The 26,360-nt window shown below is 41.0% G+C and overlaps 1 protein-coding gene and 1 pseudogene across 2 annotated transcripts in view; both read right to left on the bottom strand.

Moving 5' to 3' along the window:
* GALNTL6 (polypeptide N-acetylgalactosaminyltransferase like 6) overlaps positions 1-26,360 on the bottom strand; it is an 816,075-nt gene that overhangs the window by 319,412 nt on the left and 470,303 nt on the right. The window lies entirely within an intron of this gene.
* Positions 4,516-4,657, bottom strand: LOC132577682 (U2 spliceosomal RNA; annotated as a pseudogene).

A 26,360-nucleotide genomic window follows, 5' to 3' on the forward strand; every position in this document is an offset into this window, starting at 1 on the left:
TTAGTATTTCTTTTAAAAAATCTTATGTGAATGTATATTTTAATGTATAATTTACACTACTATTCAGCTAATATTTTATATGTGTGTGGCTGAATGAACACTTTGTACTGCTCCCCCCAAAATATATATTAAAATAGGTATTTTATTTCACCATTCTGTAAACAGAGAAATGAGAGGTCAATTTTGATGTGTCATGCTGGTAAATGGACATATCAGCCCCCAATGTACATGGGAGTTTCTGCATTAGATAAAGGGATGAAGAAGGATAAAAAAGGGATAAAGATGTTGGCACATGGTAAACCCAATGCTCTCACAGCAACAAATAACAGGTAAGCCTAACTTCACAATCATGTAGTTAGCACTAAGGATGGGCACGAACCTCATCATGAACCTAAATTCATCACGGAAATCACCCAGTTCAGGAGCTGAAGGTTGTGCAATCACATCTGCAATAAACCTCCATGGTTTTGGTGGAAATTCATGCAGTTTGTGATGGTGGTTTGTGCGGCAGACATGCTGATGCCGCTCAATTAATCATCCAAGCAATGTGGGGATGGGCTTCTGCAGCCCTGGAAACACCAATAGTAGTCTCCAAAGCTTGACAGGCAGTGCTGACTGCCAACAAGGGAAGTCCCATTCTGCTCTATGGGAGCAGAATGGACATATAACCCCAGGCCACATGCAGCTTTTTTTACTTGGCAGCAGGCAGTTAGGCAGAGAGAGCGAATTAGAGGAAGAGAGGAAAGTGAACTAGAAGTCATTTTTCAGGGTGAAAACAGTGGGGGTGGGGGTGTTTGGTGCTTATTCAGGGCTCAGAGGCATATGTCCTTTTGCTCAAGCTGAGCAGAGGGGCTCAATAAGTGGGTTTCTTGGCTAAGGACCCACAATCCCTCAGTGGATTTCTGAACCTTCATTTTCTCACCCCCACTTTGCCCTGTGGACCCTCAGCTTCTGCACCTCTGCCCACCCACTCCCTCCATGGCTTAGCATCATCAGTTGCCCTTGCTGTGCCTGCTTCTCATCTTGGTTTTTCAGCTTTCCACCCCCTTCCTGAGCTAGACCTCCTGTAAATCCCCCCCTTTGCACTCTGGACCCTAGGATCCTCAACTTTGCTGACTCTGAGTACCCCGCTCCCCGCTAAGCATAACATCATTCATCTTGGTTTTCCAACTCTCCACCCCTCTCCTGCACCAGACCTCCCATTGGGTCTCCCCTTTTGCCCTAGGATCCTCAATTTCTTCACCTCTGGGCACCCCCTTCCCAGGTTAGCATAATCAGCTGCCCTTACTGTGCCTGCCCTTCATGTTGGATTTCCAACACTCCACCCTTTCCAATGCTAGACCTCCGGTTAGATCCCCCTTTGCACTTTGGACCCTAAGGATTCTCAGCCTCTGCAGCTCTGAGCAACCCACTCTCTCACTGGGTTTAACATCATCAAATGCCCTTGCTCTGCCTGCCTGTCCTCTTGGTTTTCCAGCTTTTCATCCCTCAGGCCTCCTAATGTCCCCCCCCACCTTAGAACCTAGCACTTTAGAACCTAGGATAATTGACTTCCACATCTCTGGGCAAAACAAACCAGTGTGCGTGCGTCTGTCTGTCTGTCTGTCCGTCCGTCCGTCCGTCCGTCCGTCCGTCCGTCCGTCCGTCCGTCCATCTGTCTATCTGTCTATCTGTCTATCTGTCTATCTGTCTATCTGTCTATCTGTCTATCTATCTATCTATCTATCTATCTATCTATCTATCTATCTATCTATCTATCTATCTATCTATCTATCTATCTATCTATCTATCTATCTAGTTGCCTGCCTGTCGTCTGTCTGTCATGGTGTTTTAATGTTGTTGGTTTTTTTTAACTTACTTGTATCCAGTCAATATTTTACCTTGACTGTAATTCTCCCTGAGCCCGTTTTGGGGAGGTTGGAATATAAGACAGACAGACAGACAGTCAGATAGAGGGAAGGTTTGTAAAGAAAGGTTAATTGTTGTGAGATGTCTTTAATTTTCTCAGTTCATGCCCATCCCTAGTTAGCACAAACTGGTATATTCTGCTTCATAGTTATAATCACTCCTGGTACTGAATCACAACACACTTTTACAAAGTCCTTTCCCTGATTGCTAATGTTTCCATACATGATTAGGGCTTGTAGAATCTTTCGGGATCAAGTGCCGTTTTCTACTGGAGAAAGTTTTCCTTCCAGACGTTTCGTTCTCAGCTGCAGAGAACATCCTCAGTGTTGTTGCAGCCGGAGCAGGCGCTCAGACCTTCTTGGCTGCTGTGGATCATCCATGATGGAAAGGAGGTATTGAGGGGGGTAGGAAACCAAAACATAATTCTTCCATGCTCTGTTTAGACTTGCCAGAACCAGTGACCCTAAAAAGAATATTTAAGAGCTCCACTTTTTCCAGTGCTCCTCCCACCATCCTGCAAAAATCTCTGGGTAATTTCCCATACCAAATGTAAATAATATAAAAAATATTTGGTGCACTTTACTGACTTCTCCCTGATACTCACCTGTATATTGGTGTGTGAGAGTTCAGTTGTTGTCTTCTGATGGTGGATTTGTGCATTTGCAGTTTATGACTACAGCAACACAAAGAATTACACTCTGAAGAGTAGTCTGTGGGCAGAATTAGCTACCGTTATACCTGCAAGCTATGTGGCAAGCTACCAGTCTTAACGCTGATCACTGGTAATTCTAATGAATATTTTAGTATCAGCATAGAGAGTAAACTGATGGAATGATCTAACCTGCCATAATCATATCAAACCTCAGTCTAGGAAATGCATCTCAGGGATCCTTTAAATACTTCCTGTTGCATACTCTTTGCTAGCACTTCAGTCACTGGAGAAGGTCCTGTCTAGAGATGTCATTCAGGAGCCATTTATCATACTAGACAAACAGATCTCACAATGCCTATACAAATCTTTTCACCCCTGCAAACAGAGCTGTCACAACCTCAACTCAGCTATGTTGCCAAAGATTACATATTCAGGATTGTTAAATCAATGTTCTTAGCTCTATTCATGCTAGAATATGTAGAAGGCCATTTCATTAGCTGATAATATTTAATCATATCGAGACTGTTACTGCATTTCTATTTTTCACAAAAAAACAGAGCCAAATTTTAATCAGATTTTTGTAGTCTTGTGCTAGAGATTAAACAAGTTAATACAGCCCAAACATATTCATTTTTGAAATGGTTATTCCGTTGCTTTAACAGAGTAACACAAATAGCTTGGAAAACTGTTATTACTCACATTTCTACAGATAGTTTTCTATGTGATATGTGTCATGTCAATCACCCTTCCAAAATCATCTACCTACAATAATGCCTTTACAAGGCAGCAGGCAAAAACAACACTTTTCACATAGGCCAAGAATGATTACTGCTAATCTTCCAGACAGAGCTCAGTCTACTGAAATTAGATTATTCAATACAGTTTCATTGTTTCATATATGGGGCAAAACAAGCAGCTTTAATTAAGAGTGAGGATTAAGCGTGTCGCTATCTGATATTATTACATTTTCCCCTGAAGAACATTACTGACTTCATAAGATGGTTCACTGAAACTGGAAAACCATTATTCAGCTACGGATTTCTGCACAGGTCTCTGGTTCTAAAACAGATTTTCTAAAGGTGGTTGCCTTGCCTTGTTAAGGGCAATCACTGTGCAATCCTAAACAGAGTCACTGTCTTCTAAGCCCCACTGGCTTCAAAGGGTTTGTAACTCTACTTATGATTGCTCTGTCAGTCATACATAGAATGAAGGTGGATGCATGTTCATAATACACAGCCGGAACTCTTATGTTTTACTTGGAAGTAAGCCCTGCAATTCAATGGGGTGTACTCCAACATGTGTGTGTACAAGATTACATTCCAAATGTATCATCACGTTTTCACTCACAGCTGAACATGCTAATTTTTTTTATGCAAGTGCATCTACTAAAGATAATATCTCAGATCTAAGGAAGAGTTCTGCACATGCAATGATTATTTCCCTGCTCTCCATTTCTTTCATATGCCCTTCCCCAAGTCATTATTGGAGTTGAAGGATGGTTTGTAGTAGTCAATGTTGTGGCTTGGAGGAAGGGGAAAGGGATGAGCATGAAACACAGACCTCTTGGATCTTTCTGCTTGCAAAGTGGCCACTTGGGAGCCAAGCCATTAAAACAAAACATAATGGAAGTTGCACTATTAAGAGATAACAAGTTACCCTGGAATTTTTAAAATAGTCATTCTGTGTTAAACACATAATTTGCATGCAATTTTTTCCTTTGTAAAACAGTTATAATTGGTAAATAATTTTAGAGGGGATAGTAGGCATTTTCTTGCCACTTGTCTTATGGGATCACTGTATGTTAATTTATTAGTTTTTTCCCTTCCAAGGTGACTCTTGCATCTTTACTGGTGGAAATCACAGGTGCCTCCTTTCTCTGTGTCTTACGATTTCTTTTTCCAGCATTTATTGACTTTTATTTAGATAATGTTTGTCGCTTTAAAGGTAAAAGTAATAAGAAAGTGAATAATAAGGATCGTGCATGGCATCCAGTAACCACGCATGATGCAGGATTTAGAGAAGAAGAAAGTGAATAACAAGGATCATGTGTAGTCCCAGACACTACACTTGATCTTAGCCAAAAGGCCGAGAAGCAATTTTTCCAGCACTAAAATATCACCTAATATTAAAAAAAGCAAATATATGCTTGGGAGTATTGTCAGAGCAGATGGACTCACTGTAGAAAAGGTTACACTTGCAGAATGTCACAAGTGTATATACCTAAAAAAAATACTTTTTGGTACTCATGTTCAGCAGATATTCTATTAGAATAACAAATGGGAATAAGTGTTTACCACTCAATGATCATGCAAAGAACTAAATAAGGAATTAAGTGATAAATTGTTGTCAGGAGATATCCACAAGCTGTCAGAGTTCCATTTATACATTTGTAATAATAGTGCCAGAGAGGCATTAGTCTGTTGCTGCAAAATAAAACAGAAGACTAGTGGCATTTAAAAGACTAACACAATTTATTCCAACATAAGCATTCATGAGTCAGAGTTCACTTCATCAGAAGCACTGAAGTGCATGTGTAATACAACCAATGAAATTGGTTTTGACTCATTCTTATTCTGAAATATCTATTGTTAATCTTTAAAATGCCACTGGAATTTTATTGTATACTAAGAATAAGGCACATTGTAGAGGCTCTAAAAAGGCTCTAAAAAGATGCTCTGGGTGAGTGCCCCCCACCTTTGCTGTCTTCCCATCCACACACCCACCCAAGTAAAGGCATTCATTCCCCTCCCCCAACTCCAGGGAAACTGATGTCAGTCATCTGGAGAGTAGGTCTAATTCTGAATGATCACCAACCCTCACTTGGAGACTGGCAACAATGGTTCCCCAAGAGGAAATGGCTGGTCTGGAGGGTGGAGTCTATGGCATTATACCTGTCTGAGGTCAAAGCCCTCCTTAAGACCACCCTATTCAGGCTCCACCCCTCAAATCTGCAGGAATTTTCCAATCTGGAATTGATAACTGCTAAATCACAGTGGCTGTCATAGGGGACTGCTGCTGAACAGGAGCAAGCAGCTAGGCCTAGTTAAGTAATGCCAGCCAGGTGGCATAAAATCACCCAGAGGCTGCTACCAGGTCTAGGGTAGCCAACCTCCAGGTGGAGCCTGGAGATCTCCTGGGATCACAACTGAACCCCAGACAACAGATCTCTCTCCACATCCTGGAGAAAATAACTGCTTTGGAGGGTGGACTTGATTCACCTGAGGTCTCTCCCTTTATTTACAGAAGTCAGTTGCCTAGCAAAGGCCTTTAGTTAGGGGTGATGCTGAGGGGAGGAGGAAGAGAGAGAGTGATAGGCAACTATGGCCTGAGAGGAAACACTCCCAGGGGGGCCAGGCCTTGCTGTCTATTTGCATTATGTTGACTCCCTGACTATTTCTGTGACCTTTGGAGGCTGCATGTGATTGGGAGGCCATCTGTGTGGGCCACTGATGGGGCAGCAGAGGTCTGCTGCTGGCATCACTTTTTGCGAGGCAGGTTGACCGGGAAAGTATTGGAGATGTGTCTGTCTCTGAGTTAAGACTATTTTGGTGGTGTGTCCTAGATCCACATCAGTCCGGCTTCCGTCCATGACATGGGACGGAGACAGTGCTGGTAGTCCTGGTGGCTGACCTCCAGCGGCATCTGGATTGAGGCGGCTCAGCGGTACTGATGCTGTTGGACCTATTGGCGGCATTCAATACAGTCGACCATCGGTTGCTGACCCGCCACCTCGCCAACGCAGGGATTCAGGGGTTGGTCTTGCAATGGCTTTCCTCTTTCCTAGATGGTCAGGGACAAAGGGTGGTGATTGGGGGGTGAACTGTCCCAGAGGCACGTCCTTGATTGCAGGGTGCCTCAGGGGGCAATGCTCTCCCCGATGTTGTTCTATATCTATATACGCCCCCTTGCCCAGATTGCCCGGAGGTATGGGTTGGGTTGTCACCAGTATGCTAATGACACCCAGCTCTACCTACTGATGGATGGATGGCCGGCCTGGCTGTGTCCCAGAAAATCTGGACCTGGCGCTACAAGCCATAGCTGGATGGCTTAGGCTGAGTAGATTGAAGCTCAGTCCAGCAAAGACAGAGGTTCTTTGCCTGAGTCATGGCAGCCTGGGTGGGGAAATTCCCCTACCAGCATTTGGCGGTGCAACACTAACAATGGTGCACAAGGTCAAGAGCTTGGGGGTACTACTGGAGCCTGCCTTCACAATGGAGGCCCAGATAGCAGTCACTGCTAAATACGCTTTTTTCCATCTTAGGCGGGCAAGGCAGTTGGTCCCCTACCTAGAGCGCAGCGACCTGGCAACAGTGATCCATGCAACGGTCAACTCAAGGTGACTACTGTAATGCTCTCTACATGGGGCTGCCCTTGTGCCAAACCTTAAAGCTGCAGCTAGTGCAGAACGCGGCTGCCAGGCTGTTATTGGGGCTCCCCAGGTGGGAGCACATTCAGCCGGGGCTACGGGAACTGCACTGGCTGCCAATAGTATACCGGATTTGTTATAAGGTGCTCGTTATTACCTTCAAATCCCTATATGGCATAGGACCTGCCTATCTTAGGGACCGTCTCTCCCCACATGCTCCCTAGTGGGTACTCAGATCAGGATCACAAAATCTACTAGTAATCCCCAGGCCGAAGGAATCAACTGCCAGAGGAAGTAAGGACCCTGCGGAACCTTGCGCAGTTCCGCAGGGCCTGCAAGACTGTCCTCTTCCGGGTGGCATTTAATTGACACAGCATCTGTATTCAGAGAAGTGGAAGAAATGCCGTTGCCACCGAAATAGCACCAAACTAATATCTTGTTCTTAATTGTTTTAACTATTGAATTGTGTTTTATGTTGAATGCGTATTTTTAATGTCTATTAATTTAATTGTCTGTTGGGATTTTATGCTGTGAGCCACCCTGAGCCTTCTTCAGCAGGGAGGGCAGGATATAAAATAAATAAATAAATAAACATTTCCAGGCCTGCAGTAGACAGGGCAGGGGAGTCAGCCACTGGGAGGCCAGAGATGTGGAGTGAGCCATGATGCACCAATTATTTGTTGAGTGCAAGGAATGCACCTAGAAGCCAATGGGAAAACTCCATTTGGCCACTATTATCGACGAATCATATATAATGATATTTATAGTTACAATGACATCAGCAATCTACCTTTAAGTATGCCTAAGATAAGAAATAAGAAATAAACATATAAAGAATATGTGTTTTACTTATTTTACATTAGGGAACCTGCAAGGAACTTGAGGAAACAGCCATCCCATTACTACCCCTTTTTTATCCCCTCTCCTATCACTCCTTTGTTTATCCCCTCTCCTATCACCTCTTCTTTCTGTCTTTCTTTTCTTCTCCTTCCTCCCACTTCTCTATGGGCATTTTCGCACTGACCTTAATCAGCAGCGACCCCCTCTTCACTGCGCAGGATCGGCGCGGATTTTGCACTAATTGCCGCGGAGCACCCGGAAGAGCCGGAAAGTCCCGCGGCTTTTGCGGTGCAAATGGAAACTGGTTTTTGGCGGTTTCCGTCTGCGCCGCAAAAGCCGCGGGACTTTCCAGCTCTTCCGGGTGCTCCGCGGCAATTAGTGCGAAATCCGCGCTGATCCTGCGCGGTGAAGAGGGGCGTCACTGCTGATTAAGGTCAGTGCGAAAACGCCCAGTATCTCTTTTGGTTTTGCTGTTTTTTATCCCTCCCCCCTAGGGTTGCCAGATCCAACTCGGGAAATATCAGGGGACTTTGGGGGTGATCCAGGAGACTTACTGCCCTCGGAAGGATGGAAGGCTGAGTCATCCTTGAGCTGGCTAAATGAACCCAGCTTCTGCCATGATTGAACTCAGGTTGTGAGTGGAGCTTGGATTGCAGTACTGCAGTTTGCCACTCTTTGCCATGGGGTAGATTAAAAAGAACCCCAGGGAATTTTTAAAAAGTGTGTTTCTGTAGGTTTCTAGATTTTCCTGTAAGGGGTTTGAACTCCCAAGGTTGTAGAACTATCTGTTTTCTTCCTATGCAGCCCTGATCTGCAGATTTAGATATCTGCAAATGGGGGCCACACTTGGGAAATCTAGATAGACAGATTTTAGATATTTACACCCTGCTTTTCTGCCCAGTGGAGACCCAAAGCAGGTGGAACATCATTCTCTATCTTACCCTCACAGTAACCACCCTATGAGTAGGTTAGGCTGAAAGAAAATTACTGGCCTGAGGACATCCAGTGAGCTTGCATGACACCGGAGATTTGACAATATAATCACTAGACCATCAGATGATCTGGGTCAGTATGATATATGCACATGTATAAATGAGACAGCGGGATGCAAAACAAAAAATCGCGCTCATCATTAATGCATTTAGCTTATTGTTTCCATTACATGTGGCTTTAGAGGCACTAACAGAAAGGGTCCTGATGGTCTGTATAAATAAACCTTATGTGCTTTGTGCTCACAAATGTTGTGTGCTACTATTACAAAATACTCTTTAATTAGGATACAGTGAATGAGGACAGATATGTTACCGAGACATCTCCCAGGAAACTGATTTAGCTAATGATAGCAAATGGCAATAATAGTTGTTTAATCAGGTCATCATTAGCATAAATTCAGTTTAATGGGTATACATTTCAGTTGCAGTAAGTGTAGTTTAAGCAAGCAAAATGTAGGTAAAATGTGAGAAATTTTTATCATTTAATCTGTAGAGATTTTCAGTTAGTGATGAAGTAACAGTCAAGCAGAACTTTGCAAAGGCATGCTAAAAGAACTGACTGAAAACATTTTGGCAGGACTCTCTCCCTTCCCATTTTATTCCTATGTCATCCCTTGAGATGAATCCCTTGTATCCCACGCTCCTCCATTCCTTTGCACAATTTCCAAGTGTAAATTGTCTTCACACTGTACAGACCATTCGCTTTTGTGCAAACACCCAACCTTTCAGACACCTAGCTACTGGGATGTGCATACAATTTATCTGGGCAAAGTACTAAAATATTAAATTGCAGGTCTGCCTCTAAAAGGAAATGGAACAAAACTTAAATGTTAGATATGGTTATGGACCTTGATAAGCACACAAATAATTTTGAAACTTAAGCATGCCTTCCCAATCTTCAGACTACTGAGACAGCAGAACTTCAGAATAAATGGACTTCATACAGAGACCAAAGATTAATTGCTCATATTCTGTCATTCTCTTATTTTCTCAGCTGCAAACTGAGTACAAAGTATTGATTGGTAAAGTTCACACTGGATGTAATCATAAGCATGCAAATCAGAAGGTTAAAAATTAAGGCATAGATTTGGAAAAGTTCACACTAGATGGAAATCATAATCACTGAAACCAGAAGTTAAAATTAAAAGGTTGCAAGTCATTAAAATTGATGAAAATATATTGTGTGGCTGGGTCATGCCAATACTGTACTTGAATGGTGTTTCAATATTGAACCAGAATAAGGTAGAAACAAAATCTTCATGGATCTCCTCCGCAAAGACCTTCTGTGAAAGAACTTGAAGAGCAAGAATGATTCTTTGGACCACAGTGCCTTCTCATCTCACCTCTGTGCATTACATCTGCCAGAAGTTCCATTTAAAAAGAATATGTATTATTTCAGAATAATACAGATAAAATCTGCAACCATTTGACTAGGATAATATGGTCTTCCTGAATCATGCATTTTTATATATGTTTAATTGTAGATAATTAGGATATCTTCCTGCCTTTACTATTAAACTGCAATTGGTCATCACAATTTCTGTTGGTGAGAGTTTTGATGGATTAACATACTTCTCTGTAATCACCAACATTCCTTTGGTTTCTACTAAACTTTATGGACAGAACTCTATCAACCTGTCCTGTTAATAATTGTGCTTTTCTCTGGCACTATATTACTTGACATAATAGGCTTTTCCATGAACTCGATAAGAAGGTGCCACCATTAGCAGAACAGATCATGTGGGAATCTAATCCACTGTATTAATTTCAGTGGATGCTTACTGGGTTGGATACGAACCATGTCACAAACCTAATGTCATGTCAAACATCACCAGTTCATGACCATCCATATCCATGACCTCCCATGACCCTCCGTGTGGTTTTGGAGGTTTGTGGAATATTGGTGGGAAGCAGGAGGAGTGAGAGGTATTGCTGAAATGGATGAAAGCCATATTAGCAATGATCATAATGATGATCATGACGATGATTAATTTATTGCATTTCTATACTGCCCATAGCCAAAGCTCTCTGGGCAGTTCACAACAATATAAAGCAGTAAAATAGAAGAGGAGGAGGAGGAAGAGGAGTAGTAGTAATCCAATCTGGAAATTACCAAAGTATAGATCACTGAAACCAGGCTATCCACATCCAGATAGGGGCATGACTGGGCCACCAGCCAAAGCTGGTCAAAAGCACTCCAAGCTACTGATGCCACCTGAACCAAGTGACAAAGATGGTCCAGGAACATCCCCAAACTATGAATCTGAAATCTCTTTCTCTCCCCCTCACTTCCAATTGCTTTTATGAGCCATTCATGAGTGAAGTCACTGCTTGGACTTCACTTGCATGTGGCACAGCTTGCAAAAGGCATTTAAAGGAAATGTTCCCTTGAGGAAGAAGAAGATACTGGATTTATATCCTGCCCTATACTCTGAATCTCAGAGTCTCAGAGCGGTCATAATCTCCTCTACCTTGCCCCCCCCACAACAGACACCCTGTGAGGTAGGTGGGGCTGAGAGAGCTTTGTACAGCAGCTGCCCTTTCAAGGACAACTCTTGTGAAAGCTATGGCTGACCCAAGGCCATTCCAGCTAGTGCAAGCAGAGGAGTGAGGAATCAAACCCGATTCTCCCAGATAAGAGTCCGCACACTTAACCACTACACCAAACTGGCTCTCAGTGCAACTTCTTTAAATGGTGCAACTTCTGCTTGGACTTCACTTTAGCATTGCTTGCAGATATTACTCCCTTCCATTTTGCTGGTCTTGGGGAGCCTCCACCAGCAGAAAGGAGGGAGATCTCCCAGGAAGGGAGATTTCCCCCCTTCCTTTCCATTCTGGGGCAGCTCACTGAGGCCAGCAGAATGGAAGGCTAGGGAAGATCTTGCAAATCCCTTTAAAAGTTTTTTGCAAGTTCTTTCCCTCTTCAATTCTGCTGGCCTTGGGGAGCCACTGCCAGCAGAAAGGAGGGAGAGAAGATCTCAGATCTCCGTCAATTCCATTCTGCTGGCCTCAGAGAGCTGCCCCAGCAGAGAGGAGAGAGGTAAGATCTCAGATCTCCTTCGTCCCCTACTGTACCACAGACCTCACAAAATGAACCAGTTCAGGAGACAGGGAGATTCATGAAGGTTCATAGTTCATGTGACCCCACCAACCAGGATGAGCCTCCATTTTCACAATTTGTGTCAATTTCTAGTTTTTGCCATCTCTGGTAAGTAAACAAAAGTTCTCTCTCTGTTTTTCAATACACTACAGATTTTATGCAACATTGCCTATATTTCTTCTTAAGATACCTGTTTCCAGGTTAAGCAATCCTTTAAAATCTTTAACCATATGGACAGATATTCTGCACTTCATTTGTTGTTCTTTCCCATCCCCCTTACTATAAGCTTTTTGAGATGGGAATGTAAACAAATTCACATAGAAGGGCTTTTTTTGAGCAGGAACACACAGGAACACAGTTCTGACTCGCTTGGCATCAAGGGATGTAGCCTAATATGCAAATGAGCTCCTGCTGACCTTTTTATACAAAAAAGCCCTGTTTGAAACAATGGTGATGTCAGGGGGTGTGGCCTAACATGCAAATGAGCTCCTGCTGCACTTTCTCTACCAAAGAAGACCTGTTTTTAGTTATGGAAGGTGCTATAGTTAGTGGTTCACAAAGAAAATATGATAAACTTATAGAAACCAGGCATACCGGTTCCATGCTGGTCACAAAGATATGATCTACTGGATGTTTGTATTCAATGCTGTATTTAAGATTCCCTTTCATGCACACCATTGTCAAAACCACTTTACAAATATCAGGAGGAATGAAAAGCTAGATTCTGTGAGTGCCAGTGTATGCACACAGCATGCCAAAGCGGATCTGCAGATAGGCTCAAGCTTACTCAAACCATAGTAGGTAACTGGCAAAAGGGAAGAGATTTCCTGGGGAGGGTAAAGTGGCAATATTCAGTTGCCGCCAACAGCTAGTCATTTGAAACAGCTTCCAGACAAATTACATGTCCAGAGTACGCCTGACATATTAATGGAGCTGCTGAAGGCCAACAAGAGGGCTTGTCAAGCCGTTTTGTTTCTCATGGCTGCTTTTCTAAAAATGTCACTGTGATATCCAAATTTCTGAAAAAAGTAAAATGGAAGAACTAAAATCAAACTGCATTTTATCAGCAATTACATCTTTGAAGATGTAATAAATACTGCCGCATCCAGCCATGAGGATGGTAGCCTGGGACTGGGCAGCCTTCCATTGTTGCTTTTGTTAATGCAGTAATGAGGCATTGTACCACTGCAGCCAACCTGGCATTAACAGTTAACAATACATTTACTGCAAGTGCACTGCTGTTTGTAATTAGCTCTTCATTACACAATCAGGCTGATTTAGAAAAACTCTCTTATGATTTGCTCAGCAAATGAAGCAATATAATTACACCTCACTTGAAATCAACAAATTAGACTGCTGTTTGCAATTGGCTGCATTACCTACTATTACTACTCTGGCAACTGTGAGCTGGTTGCACCCTTTAGCACTTAAATAAAAGAATTCTAATTAAAACACTGAGTATACTATTAAAATTGCTAGATGAGTTCCACAGTGGTCACAATTTTTGTAATTAAAGAAGGAGCCAAGAGTTATGCTCAAGATGTTCCTCATAATGTAGAATTTTAGATCCTTTGAACCTGAGTGATAGGTATTTTAAAAATATAGATGTGAAGACACATGCCACCACATAGCCATTAATTTCAACATTTATGTACATAGAAAGCTGCTCCCAAAGCCCATCATGGCCACATCTAAGTTAAGAAGAATCAGCTTAAAAACAAACAAAAAATGGATTAATCAAAAGGAAATTGAAAGGGAAAATGAACAGAGACCTCACAAGTAAGCATCTCTTCAGGATGCTTGGAAGCTATTTAAAACTGCAATAAAAGAAGCTTAGACAAGAATGTGTTATCACAGATTTAGAAAAGGTATTTCTCTGTCATCTTCCATCACTGTCTTCCACCAGTGGTATAGTGACAGATTTAAGACAAAGTTTTATTTGGGGTATAAGGTTTTGTGCACACCTTATACTTTGAATGAAACTCCGCTGGTCTTAAAGGTGCCTCTGGATTCAAATTTTGTTCTGTTGTCCGACCATCATGGCTATCCACCTGATTCTATGTCCTCCAGTAGGTTAAGACTTTTTGTGCCATCTGGCATTCCTTCAATAATCCCTCCTCTCTGCCCTATGATTTTGTTTTGATGTTTATGTGTGTGTGTGTGTGTGTGTGTGTGTATATATATATATATATATATATATATATATATATATATATATATATATATATATATATATATATAAGTTCTGGTTTTTAACTCACTTTATGATGTGTTTTTATACACAGTCAGTGTACCTCTGAATGGCAGCTGATGAGGGGTAGCAGCATGGGGATGGTCTTTGACCTTCATGCCCAAACTGTAGGCTTTCCAGGGCCATCACATTGACCACTATGAGAAACAGAATGCTGCATTAGAAACACTAGTCAGATCTAGGAGGGTTCTTTTTATGCACATCTCTGTACAGGTGAAGCAGTTCCTATATGGAAACCGCTAGCAGTTTCTTTATTTCATTCGTTGGAATGTTAGTAGTTACACTAGACTCCATAAATGGGTTGGTGCCATTCATTTAGTTTTTTTCCCCCACGGGGCTTTTTTTGTAGCAGGAACTCCTTTGAATATTAGGCTACACACCCCTGATGTAGCCAATCCTCCAAGAGCTTACAGGGCTCTTAGTACAGAGCCTACTGTAAGCTCCAGGAGGATTGGCTACATCAGGGGTTTGTGGCCTGATATGCAAAGGAGTTCCTGCAACAAAAAAGCCCTGTTTTTTCACATCATGATTAATGTGTGCTAGAACAAGTGTAGACCCAAGAATAATCTTCACCATTTTACATTTTACTTCATTTTGCAAACCACTGGACTCAGACCCCACACAGGAATATAAAAAAGAACTAAACAAGATTACAAAGGAATTACCACTGAGTATTCAGGAACAGATCCTGTCAGACACATCACAGGAACCTCGACCAGGTACTTTTTATCTTCTACCCAAAATACACAAATCAGGCAACCCAGGACGTCCCATTGTGTCAGGGATAGGCACCATCATTGAGGGGGTATCTGGATATATGGACTCTAGACCTTATGCCATCAGTACTCCCAGTTATGTTCGTGATACTACGGATTTTCTGAGGAAAATACAATCTTTGAACAACCTTCCAGAGAACACTATCTTAGCCACCATGGATGTGGAATCTTTATATACCAACATCCCACACTAAGATGGATTACAAGAAGAAGAAGAAGAAGAAGAATTGCAGATTTTTACCCCGCCCTTCTCTCTGAACCAGAGACTCAGAGCGGCTTACAATCTCCTGTATCTTCTCCCCCCACAACAGTCACCCTGTGAGGTGGGTGGGGCTGAGAGGGCTCTCACAGCAACTGTCCTTTCAAGGACAACCTCTGCCAGAGCTATGGCTGACCCAAGGCCATGCCAGCAGGTGCAAGTGGAGGAGTGGGGAATCAAACCCGGTTCTCCCAGGTAAGAGTCCACACACTTAACCACTACACCAAACTGGCTCTCAAGCTGTAAGTAATATACTCTCTGATAAAAACACAGCTGACTTTGCCACCAAACTGTGCCATTTTGTTCTCACCCATAACTACTTCAGATTTGGCAATTAACTTTTCCTACAGATCAATGCCATGGGCACCCGCATGGCCCCACAATATGCCTTGGAGCAATGCTTCCTAGACTCCCACCCACTCCTACTTACCTTATACCTGCATTACATTGATGACATTTTTAATGGTCTGGACCATGGTAAAGAAGCCCTGTATACATTTTACCAGGCATTCAATGATTTTCACCCCACCATCAACCTGATAATGAACCAGTCTACAAACGAAATACATTTTCTGGACACCACTGTTAAAATACACAATGGATGCGTAGACACTACCTTATACCAGAAACCTACTGACCAACAAACATACCTGCATGCCTCCAGCTACCATCCCAAACATCCCAAACGATCCATTGTATACAGCCAGGCTCTATGCTACAGCTGCATTTGCTCCAATCCTGCTGACAGATTCTCACCTGAGGGATCTACAACAAACCTTTATGGAACTAAAGTACACACCTGATGAAATCAGGAAACAGATTAACAAAACCAGAATGATACCCAGAGAAAACCTGTTACAAGACAAACCCAAAAAAGACAATAACAGAACACCACTAGTGGTCACACACAACTCTTAACTGAAAACAGTTCAACGTATCATCAAAAACTTACAACCTCTATTGAATAGTGACAGCTTTCTTTCAAAAATACTGGGGGGGGGGGGTAAACCTTTTCTTGCACACAGACAGCCCCCTAATCTCAAACAACTCCTTACCCACAACAATACAGCATCTCAACTGAGCATGGACACTGGTACCAGAATTTGCAATAAACCCAAGTGCTAACTTTGCTGCCACATACACTCAGACAACACAATCACTGGACCTAACAGCACTAACTACACTGTCTCAGGCTCATTCACTTGCTCACCTACCAAGTTTATATATGCCATTAAATGCCAACAATGCCCTTCAGTTCTCTACATAAGGCAAACAGGACAAACCCTCCACCAAAGAATAAATGGACACAAATCTGACATCAGGAATTACAGAACTGAGAAACCTGTGGGGGAACACTTTAACCTTCCAAAGCATTCAATGAGTGACCTCAAAGTAGCTGTTTTACTGCAAAGGAACTTCAAGAACAGAATGGAGAGAGAAACTGCTGAATTACAAACTATTATGAAACTTGGAACAAACATCTCCCCAGGACTGAACAGAGATGTTGTTTTGTTTTTTAATCTCATTACATATGCTAAACCCACTTTCACCAAGTAAAGCGATATATCCACAGTATTCCAATGTATTTCTCTTTTAGGATAGCGTATCAGACTAATGCTCTTGTATTGATATACTCAAACTAGGGATATTGGCTGTTTATCTCATTACATATATTAAACCCATCTTCTACTATATTTTTCCTAATGGCAAACTAGAATGATGAATATATTTATGTTACATGTTAAAAGGTAAATTAGTTGGACAGGAAAAACCTCTGGGGAAAAAATGCATTCTTTTTGACCCAGGTTTATTAGCAATAGAATAATTAACAGGCTTCTCACATTCTGACATGTTACTGTTTTATGGTTTCCCATGCTAATTCAACTCAGATCAAAGGTTTTCTGAATTTGTTAATTTTACTATTCTGCTATTGGTTTTTAACTTTGTACCCCACTTGGCATTCCAAACCCCACCAGCTATATGTATCTCTGCTTACTGTACCTCATTCCTCATCTGAAGAAGTGTGCATGCACACGAAAGCTTACGTTCTGAATAAAACTAAGTTGGTCTTAAAGGTGCAATTGACTCCTATTTTGTTCACCATGTATGTATTTTATGCTCTATGTATTTTGTTCCTCTCTCTCTCTCTCTTTTGTAAACTGCTATTTAAAAAGATGAAGAAAAAGGGCAGATCTTTTCTGTCTATTTCACTCTTCCTCCCTGTCCAATGACAGAGAGTGACCTGCAGAAGAAGACTTTGAGCTTTATGGAGTCTGCGTCAGATGTGCATCTAAATGGTTATCCAAGTATGAATGTCTCCTACACTAGGAAAATTAACAAATTTTATGAATACAGATTCAGTTGACAATCCTGTTTTTTGACAGGAAGTCTGTGATGAAACCTCAGTTGTTTTTTCATTCCCAACCATGGTATCAAAATTTGGTTGGATTATTACAGTTTATTCATTTTTTTCTTTTAAATCAGATAACTTTAGTCTTTGAAATTACTATCTTTGAATGTATTTGTACAACATAAGTTCACAATTCAGGATTTTTTGAAAATCCTGCAAAATGCTGCAAAAGAAACAACCAAATAGAGAATATGAGCAATAAACATGGGAAAAACAAAACAACTCATGACCATAACAAAACAAAAACAAACAAATAAATCCCAAAATGGCATGTTTATACATCCCTTGTTCACACTGAACTATTTTCAGTGTCATGTACCTTGGAAGAGCATTCAAATGAACATTCAAGTCATTAAAAACAGAGATAGAGAATTGCCTTTGCTGTTTAATGGGTCCCTATGGAACAATGCTGATTTAGAGAATGTGCGCTGGAGGATCACATTCTTCAAAGCAAATTCCTTGTGTGTGTGTGTGTGGTCCTGTATACTATGAGGAGCCTACTTCCCAAGCAGCTTCAAGGATCCTATGAGAAAGGAAAGTTGAGCTTGAAGGACTGAATGCATGAAACTCTCCCTCAGTTTGGAAACCATAGGATCACATTGGGTTCACAGCACCTTAATGTCAAATCTCAGTGCGGTTTTTGCTCATGATCTTTAGCACACAGCCTTTTATGGTGTTCAGAGGGACTCTTTTCCTCCCCTTTTCAACAGCAGAAAAGCTGCTTGGATCCAACTCAGGAAGTGGAAATGGACTGAGAGTGCAATTCTAATCAGGTTTACTTGTAACACTACTCAGGTCTATTCAACAGAACTTGTTCTAAGTATTTTTAGGATTGCATGTACTTGTGTGAACCAACCCAAATGGAGTAGCATGAAAGAAACAGAAAAGACACAGTAATTTGGTGGCTGCTCCATCTGAACTTTTAAGTAGGCATGAACCTGGAAATACTGTCTACAGATCTGGAAGTCATATATAGCAATGAAATAATTTGCAGTGATCAAATTGGGCAAATAATCTTAACCCTTCGTAATGACAACACACTGTGAATATAAATGCAATAACATTTGCAGCAGATATTGTTTTCTGGATCACTTGACAATTATACAAAGGCTTGGATCCAGCAATGCACAGGTAGAAGTATTAATATACAGTGCAATTATACTTGTATTTTCTATGTATTTTAGTGCTCAGAAATTGGTTGCACAAGATCTTGCACAAGCGGAAACACAAGTGGGAATATAATAACTCAGTGCAAGTCTTTTTCTTGCATTTCCATGTCTGCACCAGAGCTGTTTTGGAAGCAGAAAAATTGCACTGAATTCAACTGTTTATTTAAAGTTCAACTGCAAGTTCTGTCTTTTTGCCTTTCTTTTCCCCTTTAGGTAACATCATTGTGAGTCAAGAGATGTATAAGCACATTGAAATACGAAAGTCCTGTTATTTCCTTTCCACTGATTTTGAGTGTCTTTTAGACATGCTCAACAAGAACAATACCAGTTTGCCTGCAAATGCTTTGTATGAAGATAAGGTTGTCTGCAGACCTGAATGCATTACATGATGCTAACATATGCATGGCATGGAGCCAAGTCTTAACCGGTTGTTTGTTACTTAAAAAAATCCACACAACCTAATTATTTCATTTTAGTTTACAGAAAATTGTTCAAGGTAAATTATATTGGGGGGGGGGGGGAGATAAGCTGTGGTGAATAGGTGATAATTTGCAAAGTATCTTTCATAAGAAAACAATTCAATCCTAGCTGTTTATCCCACATCTCAAATGAGAAAATACCAAGCAGGAAAGCTAGGTGGCAGAATCGTTTAATATACCAAGATCTGTTGCACTTCTGAAAAAAAAAACCACCCCAACAACAACAATGAATAAGTTTGAAAAATCAAGCTACGGTATACCTTGAGACAAGTAATTATGATTAACTAACTCTGGAGAGACAGAAAACTAGAAGAGACAAGGCAGGGCTTAACAAGAAGGAAATGCTGGCCTGAACTATTCACTACAGAAGGACAGGTCACGCTCTAGTTAAAGATCTAAATGTAGAATGCATTAGAAACTGCCAGCAACTTTCTTTAGGAACATTAACTTCCCACCTCCACCCCAGTTAACTGTTGCAAAAAGGTTTTGTGCATAGTACAAACTGAATGCAGTTTTAAAGAAAGAACCAAATTTCTGAACTGGTTTTGAAAACAAGTTTAAATCCTTTCCAGACATCTGTCCTCTCTCTACAGTTGAACATCTTTTTTTAATGAGGATTAGAGAGCCATTTAAAACTCCCCCCCCCCAACTCATCCTGAAGGAGCCTTAGTTAGGTCTGGACTTCAGTTAAATGTAATACTGATATAAATTCTTAACTCTGGAATGACCAAGAATGGAGATGCTAGAAGAAAGGCACCTGTGATCCCACAACTTTATTTATTAATTTAAAACATTTGTTAGCCATGTTCTACCTTGCAGCACTTGAAGAGCCTTAGAATTAGGGGAATTAATTAAAATAATTATTTTATGGCATTGTGTGTAGAATAGCCAGGAGATCCTAAGATTGCCTGTCACCACAAATTCTAGCCCTTAGTATTATGTTAGTGGCAAGCTAGACTTGTTTTTAAGGGCTGGGAGAGCTCTGAAAGAATGGTCCAAGGTCACCCAGCTGGTTTCATGTGAAGAAGTGGGGTATCGAACCCAGTCCTCCAGATTAGAGTCTCTCGCTCTTAACCACTACAGCAAACTGGCTCTCCCAGAATTAGGGATTTATACCTAAAAAAAGAGGAGGGGTTGATCAGGATATCAGGGAGCAAAAAAAAATTAAACAAACCAGTACTTTTGGTTATCTGACTTCCAAATACTCATTTGGTATCCGGATCCAGATCTTTCCCCCAGGAGTTCAATATTATTCAGTTCCATTATTTCCTATGTGGAATCTTTCTGGAGAACTGGAGGGGCTGTTTTGAGCAAATAGTACCAAAATCACAGCAGAGCTGCACTAAATAACCCCCAAATAACTCCACTAAATAACTCCCAAGTTTCAAGTAAATTGGACAAGAATTCCAATGCTATGGGCCCCTGAACGAGGCACTTCCCACATACCCTCCATTGTTTCCTCTGTGTGTGTGTGTGTGGGGGGGGGGATTCCATGCTTTCTCCAGGACAAAAAATAGCCAAAGACACAAGAGCAAGTAAGAACAACCAAAGCAGACAGAACCAATGGCCCAGAACCAGGGAATCCCAGCAGAAGCATGAAACAATGTGGCAAGCTGAACACAACAAATGTCAAATCAGAGAATTCAAGCCAATGTCAAACCAGAGAATTTTCTAAGCCAAACTTATTTAACAAGAAATGCTCATGCATACCCAATAAATGTCAAACCAGAGAATCTAAGCCAATGTACCTACTGAGAATCCAACTGATCGCAAAAGAGAGAATCCAATGCAAACAACTTGAACATAGACACAGTATTGCAAGACCAACAAAAGCAATTTCAAAGGACAGAATCAAAGCCACACAGACACAAGGTAAAGCTAACTTTTAAAAAAGAGTCACGATAGCCTTAAAACCCTGACTCCTGATATTCTACTTACTGCCAAATATTTCCATGATTTTTGGGATCCATCTCCCAGTATTCCACAAAAACTGACAAGGTATTTTTTTTTGTGTGTGTGTGTGTATTAAGACTGAAAATATCCAAATGTCCATCCTTACTTACAATACATATAAAGAAAGTTATAAAATATATAAAAGATGACAAATTAGAACCTCAATTAGGACTGCCAATAAATAAAATAAAATTAGTCAAAGGCAGACCTAAATAAAATTGTCTTCAGCTGCTTCCTCAAGATTGGAAATGAAGGAGCGAGGGAAGATTGCCAACATCCAGGTATGCGTCCAACAGATGAGCTTCTCTGATTGGTGGAGCAGCCAGGAGGACTTCTTCTTGTGATCTTAATTCCTGCGCAAAAATGTATGGGAGAAGACAGTCCTTCCTAATCTCTAGAAAACGTCACTATTTCATCTGCATCAGCTCTAAAAAAAAAATGGAAAGACTTGGCAGAAGGTTGCCAACATCCAGGTGGAGCCTGGAATTCTCTAGGAATTACAACTGATATCCAGACTACAGGAATCAGTTCCCCTGAAGGAAATGGGAGCTCAATAGGGAAGATTCTATGGCATCACATCTCCACTGAGATCTGTCCCCTCCCATACTCCATCTTCCCCAGTCACTACCCCCAAATCTCCAGGAACTTCCAGAGCCAGAGTTGGCAACTCTGGTTTGCAAAATCACCACCCACTGAATAGACTTGAGCATTTGTGGCCTGCTGCCAGGCACCATTTCTGTCAAAAATACAGGGTATTTTCCCAGAAGCCCATGCTGGGAGGAGAACCACTGGACCATCTGACTTATTTGGGTTCCTTTTAGTGGAAAAGATGGTTGGATCCAATCTACTATTCATACCTGAACTGGGCAAAAGCAGCTACAAGATGCAATGACCAAAGTAGAACAATCTTCTCTGCACTTGTGAAGAACAATCTTCTTCTATGAGAGCTCTCTCAGCCCCATCTACCTCACTGAGGGGAAGTAAAGGAGATTGTAAGCTATTCTGAGATTCAGAGTGTAGGGCGGGGTATAAATCCAATATCATCTTCTTCTTCTTCGCTTAGCAGCACAGTTAGCATCACTGGGGCTTAAAATGAGTGCGAGTATCCACTCCTTCCATCTTAAGTACCATTTGGAGGGCAGAGGGAAAAGAAGCAGGCTGTGATGTGGTGGGAGAAGGAAGCTGCAAATGAGGGGGCCTTAAAAAAATTTGCAGCTGGTCTTGACAAGTAATTATGGGTTAATGAAAACTATAAATATATTAAAGCAAAAGCAAAGTCTAATTTGAGTCAGCACTGGCAGAGCACCCTTATATCAATGTAATTAATGTGAGAGAATTATGGTTCTCTGTACTGCCTTTGCAACAAATTTTTAATTGGGGGAAGAAAATATGTTAAATGTTGCTAGCCAGAAACATATTTGCATGTGGTGTAAAGATAATAAGAGACATCAGTAACAAGATATGGGGGTGAAAATCAAGAGATATCTACAAATGGAAGAAGTATTAGAGTTGTGCTGTCGGTTTCTTTTATACCTTGTTAATGTATTTGATTTTTTTCCCCATGACTCACAAGTCAAGTCTGAATCCTCCCTCTCAAGCTAGTGAGAGCTATAAAAACACCAATTAAAAGACCTGAAAATACTAAGACAATTTATCAGCAACAAGGGACCACTTTGCATCTATTATTGTAGGGGAAAAGACTACACAGTTCATTTTCACAAGGCATCCTTGGACCAAGACATCATTCAGTGCCCAGAAAGTCAAAGAAGGTCTTGGGGAGAACAAAAGGAAGGAGAATGTAAAGTACCATGGAGAATAACATTCTAAAAACCAGGCTGCTTAAATAGAATATCTGCAGCTCAGTACAGAATCTTGTACACTTAAGCCATTTGAAAACAATGAATTTAAACTAATTCAGTGACTTGTTGGACCATGACTAGTAACTTGATCCATTAGAGGGTTCAGGTTTAAACTGATTTATATATAGCACAGAGGGTAGCAGTGGGCAAGTCTATGATCCTTCTATGGCAAGTGGCTGCTACTTCAGCACTACCATTAGTATAACATATTAATAATCTTATCCAAACAGCAGCAGAAACACCAACCCACCACATTTCTGATAACTCTATTACCAGTCACCAAGCATGAGGTTGCACAAAGACAATAGTAAGTAAGTAAGTAAAATTTTATTTATATCCCGCCCTCCCCCGCCGAAGCGGGCTCAGGGCGGCTAACATCAATAAAATACCATACATCAATAAAACATTACATTAGTAGGCATTAATTTGCCTTAAAACCAATTAATACATTAATTAAAAATGATTATTAATCCAATTACTTTAAATTAAAACAACCATAATGTTATCATTGACGCTATACCTATCGGTTGGTGTTGATGGCGAATATTCTTCATTATGCACTTGCAGTTCAGCTATTCATAAATGCCAGTTTGAAGAGGTTGGTCTTGCAGGCCCTGCGGAATTGGTCGAGGTTCCGCAGGGCCCGTACCTCCTCTGGGAGCTGGTTCCAAAGGTGTGGGGCCGCAGAAGAAAAGGCCCGTGTGCGGGTATTCTGGAGTTTAATTTCTTTTGGCCCCGGGGTAGTCAGTCTGTTTTTTCCTGCTGACCTCATGGGCATGGAAGGTAGTAACCAAGGCATGATGGGAACTGCTCAATAATGGCAGGACTTCACTCAACCAAGAGTAAAGCTCACTTAGCTGCACAAATATTGACAGCTTGTAAAAACCACCCTTCTGCCAGGCAAATAAACAATGATAGAAGAAGCGCTACTGCAATCATAAATATATGAGGTTGGTACATAGTGGATACTTCCATGATTTCTGTTTTGGAGTGCACCCACCTGATAAGCCTCTATATTCTTGTATGAATTCCTAATCATAGGTTACAATGATCAAACAAATAGTTTGCTTACTTGAGCTTGTAAATGTACAATTTAGGGTTGACTCATAATGTTCAAGTTAGCTTAAATTCAGACTTGCCCAACACCCACCCACATCGTTTCATAGCTAAGTAGATATCTATACTCAAGATTCTCATGTTCCTAGTGATAGTGCTGAAGAACAGCTCATTTAGGGTGATGAAAACAACAGCTCAGGGAGGTGGGTGGTGTTTTCTAAAGGACTCTTAATATTAATCTTCTTAAAAAGCTTGTTAAATGTTGTTTTCCACTACTGCTCTTCCTCACTATTGCTGTTTCAATGTCAATTTTTTCTGATGGGGATTTTTCTTCTTAAAGAGAATGCAAGGCAGACACAAGTCACAATACTGCAAAATGAAACAGATTGAGAATGTACTGGTTTCTTCTGTACTGGTTTCATGTATGATCCCAGCCAATCTCATCAATGCTTGCTCCCTCTCTGCATGGCTGAATGCTGTCAACACCTGAAAAGAAATCTTTCCAGTCACTGAAGTGGAGGGCACTTTTCAAAATGTTTTTTTGACAGCTTCCTTCTTTTTCAGCACAGCACAGCTCTAGGTGTCATGTCCAAACCCAACACTTCCAAAGAGGGTGCAGAAGAGAGAACTGGGGTGTTCAAAGAGAAGAGGATGAGCCATTGTCTGACTCACATTCCCTCCCTGCATTACAGAGACATCATAATGGTTAGCTTTCCATGGGTATCAGTACAACATCCCCTGGGATGCCTTCACAAGTAACTATAAATATAGCATTTTGATTTTATTCTTCCATTCCTGTATGTCTTTTAGAAATACAATTCAGAGTTTAGAGACATTCTCTATGTTCAGTGGAATCTGTTAGAAAAACAAAAATCTTTAGACTGCTGTGTTAGTTACCTCACCATTCTTTATGTTTTATAGCAGTTCTCATCCCTATGTCAGTATTTAGCAATATCTAATATAATATTGGCCAATATTTATATAAGCTTATATGCAAATAAGCAACGGACTTTTTCTTTCCCTTTGGGATGAAACTTTAATCATCTTAGAAGGCCTAAAAAGAAAAAAAATACAATACATGATTTTTTGGCAGGGAGTCAGCGTGGTATAGTTATTGGAGTGGTCAGCTTGGATTGCTGAAACCTAAATCTGAATCCAGGTTGGACCATTAAACTCACTGGGGGACCTTTGGCAAGTCTAACCAACCTCATGGTGTGTTCTGAGGGGGGGGAGGGGATGAAATAATCTCATCTGTGTGTGAGCATTTGGGTGGAAATTTCTAAGAAGCTCTGTTGTCCCACTGGGAAGATCCTACTTCTGATAAATGATATCATTAGGGAACACTTGAAAATATTTTGTTTCATGAGTAGTACAATATCAGTTTTGAAGTTCATTTCATGCATTTTAAAGAAACAATATAGTGTTAATTATGAGGAACACCACACTGCCTTTTCCAGAGCAGTTTTAGAACTATTTTTAAAGGCACATTTTACATTACATTAAAGGTTGGGTTTTTTACCTCTATATCCACACAAACATTTATGTAGTTATCTGAGAAGCAAAAATAATATAATGCAACTGCTCCACTGGAGCAATGTACTGCCATTTCAAGACTGCCCGGTAGGTGCATCCTATTAGTACCAGGGAGTACACACTTATTTTTACATTAAATCTAAGTAAAATAAACTGTGCTCATTCACTATATAATGCACTGGAGCTTTACAGAGAATTTGGCTTTTACTGTTTCCTGTGGCTACCATGCACTGCTGTTTTTGTTCAAATGTGAAGCCATTATAACAGTCTACAAAAGGCAGCAACCAGAAGAGGTTCAAGTGCAGATTTGCAATCTGCAAGCAAGGGAAAAGATCTGATTAGAGAATCATAAAAATACTACAGAAGATTAAAATGTAAAACAAGCATGGAAGAATGTTAATCTGGGGACCCACCTAAGAGCTTCTCTACTGAGATTTGGAAGTTATTCTACCCATATTATGTTAACAATCAGATGTTCTCCTGAGTCTTTAGAATATCTCTTGTATAACAACAGCACAATCTATTCAGCACAAGGTTTCTCAAGTGTTCAGTCTTATCAGCTGGGTTCAGCCAGTCAATCCAATGAATCAAATACTCTCCCAGTTTACAATGGGAGTGAACTATAATTGAGCGGGATTGTGTGGTTGGAGCAGAGGCAGGGAAGAGAATATTTAGTCTGTTTGCTAGGCAACAATTTGTTTTCTGTATGGAAAATCTAATAAAGTTAAACTATGAATCATGCCTAACACCCTCAGTC

This window comes from Heteronotia binoei, chromosome 9, assembly GCF_032191835.1.
Source record: "Heteronotia binoei isolate CCM8104 ecotype False Entrance Well chromosome 9, APGP_CSIRO_Hbin_v1, whole genome shotgun sequence".
Lineage (NCBI taxonomy): Eukaryota > Metazoa > Chordata > Lepidosauria > Squamata > Gekkonidae > Heteronotia > Heteronotia binoei.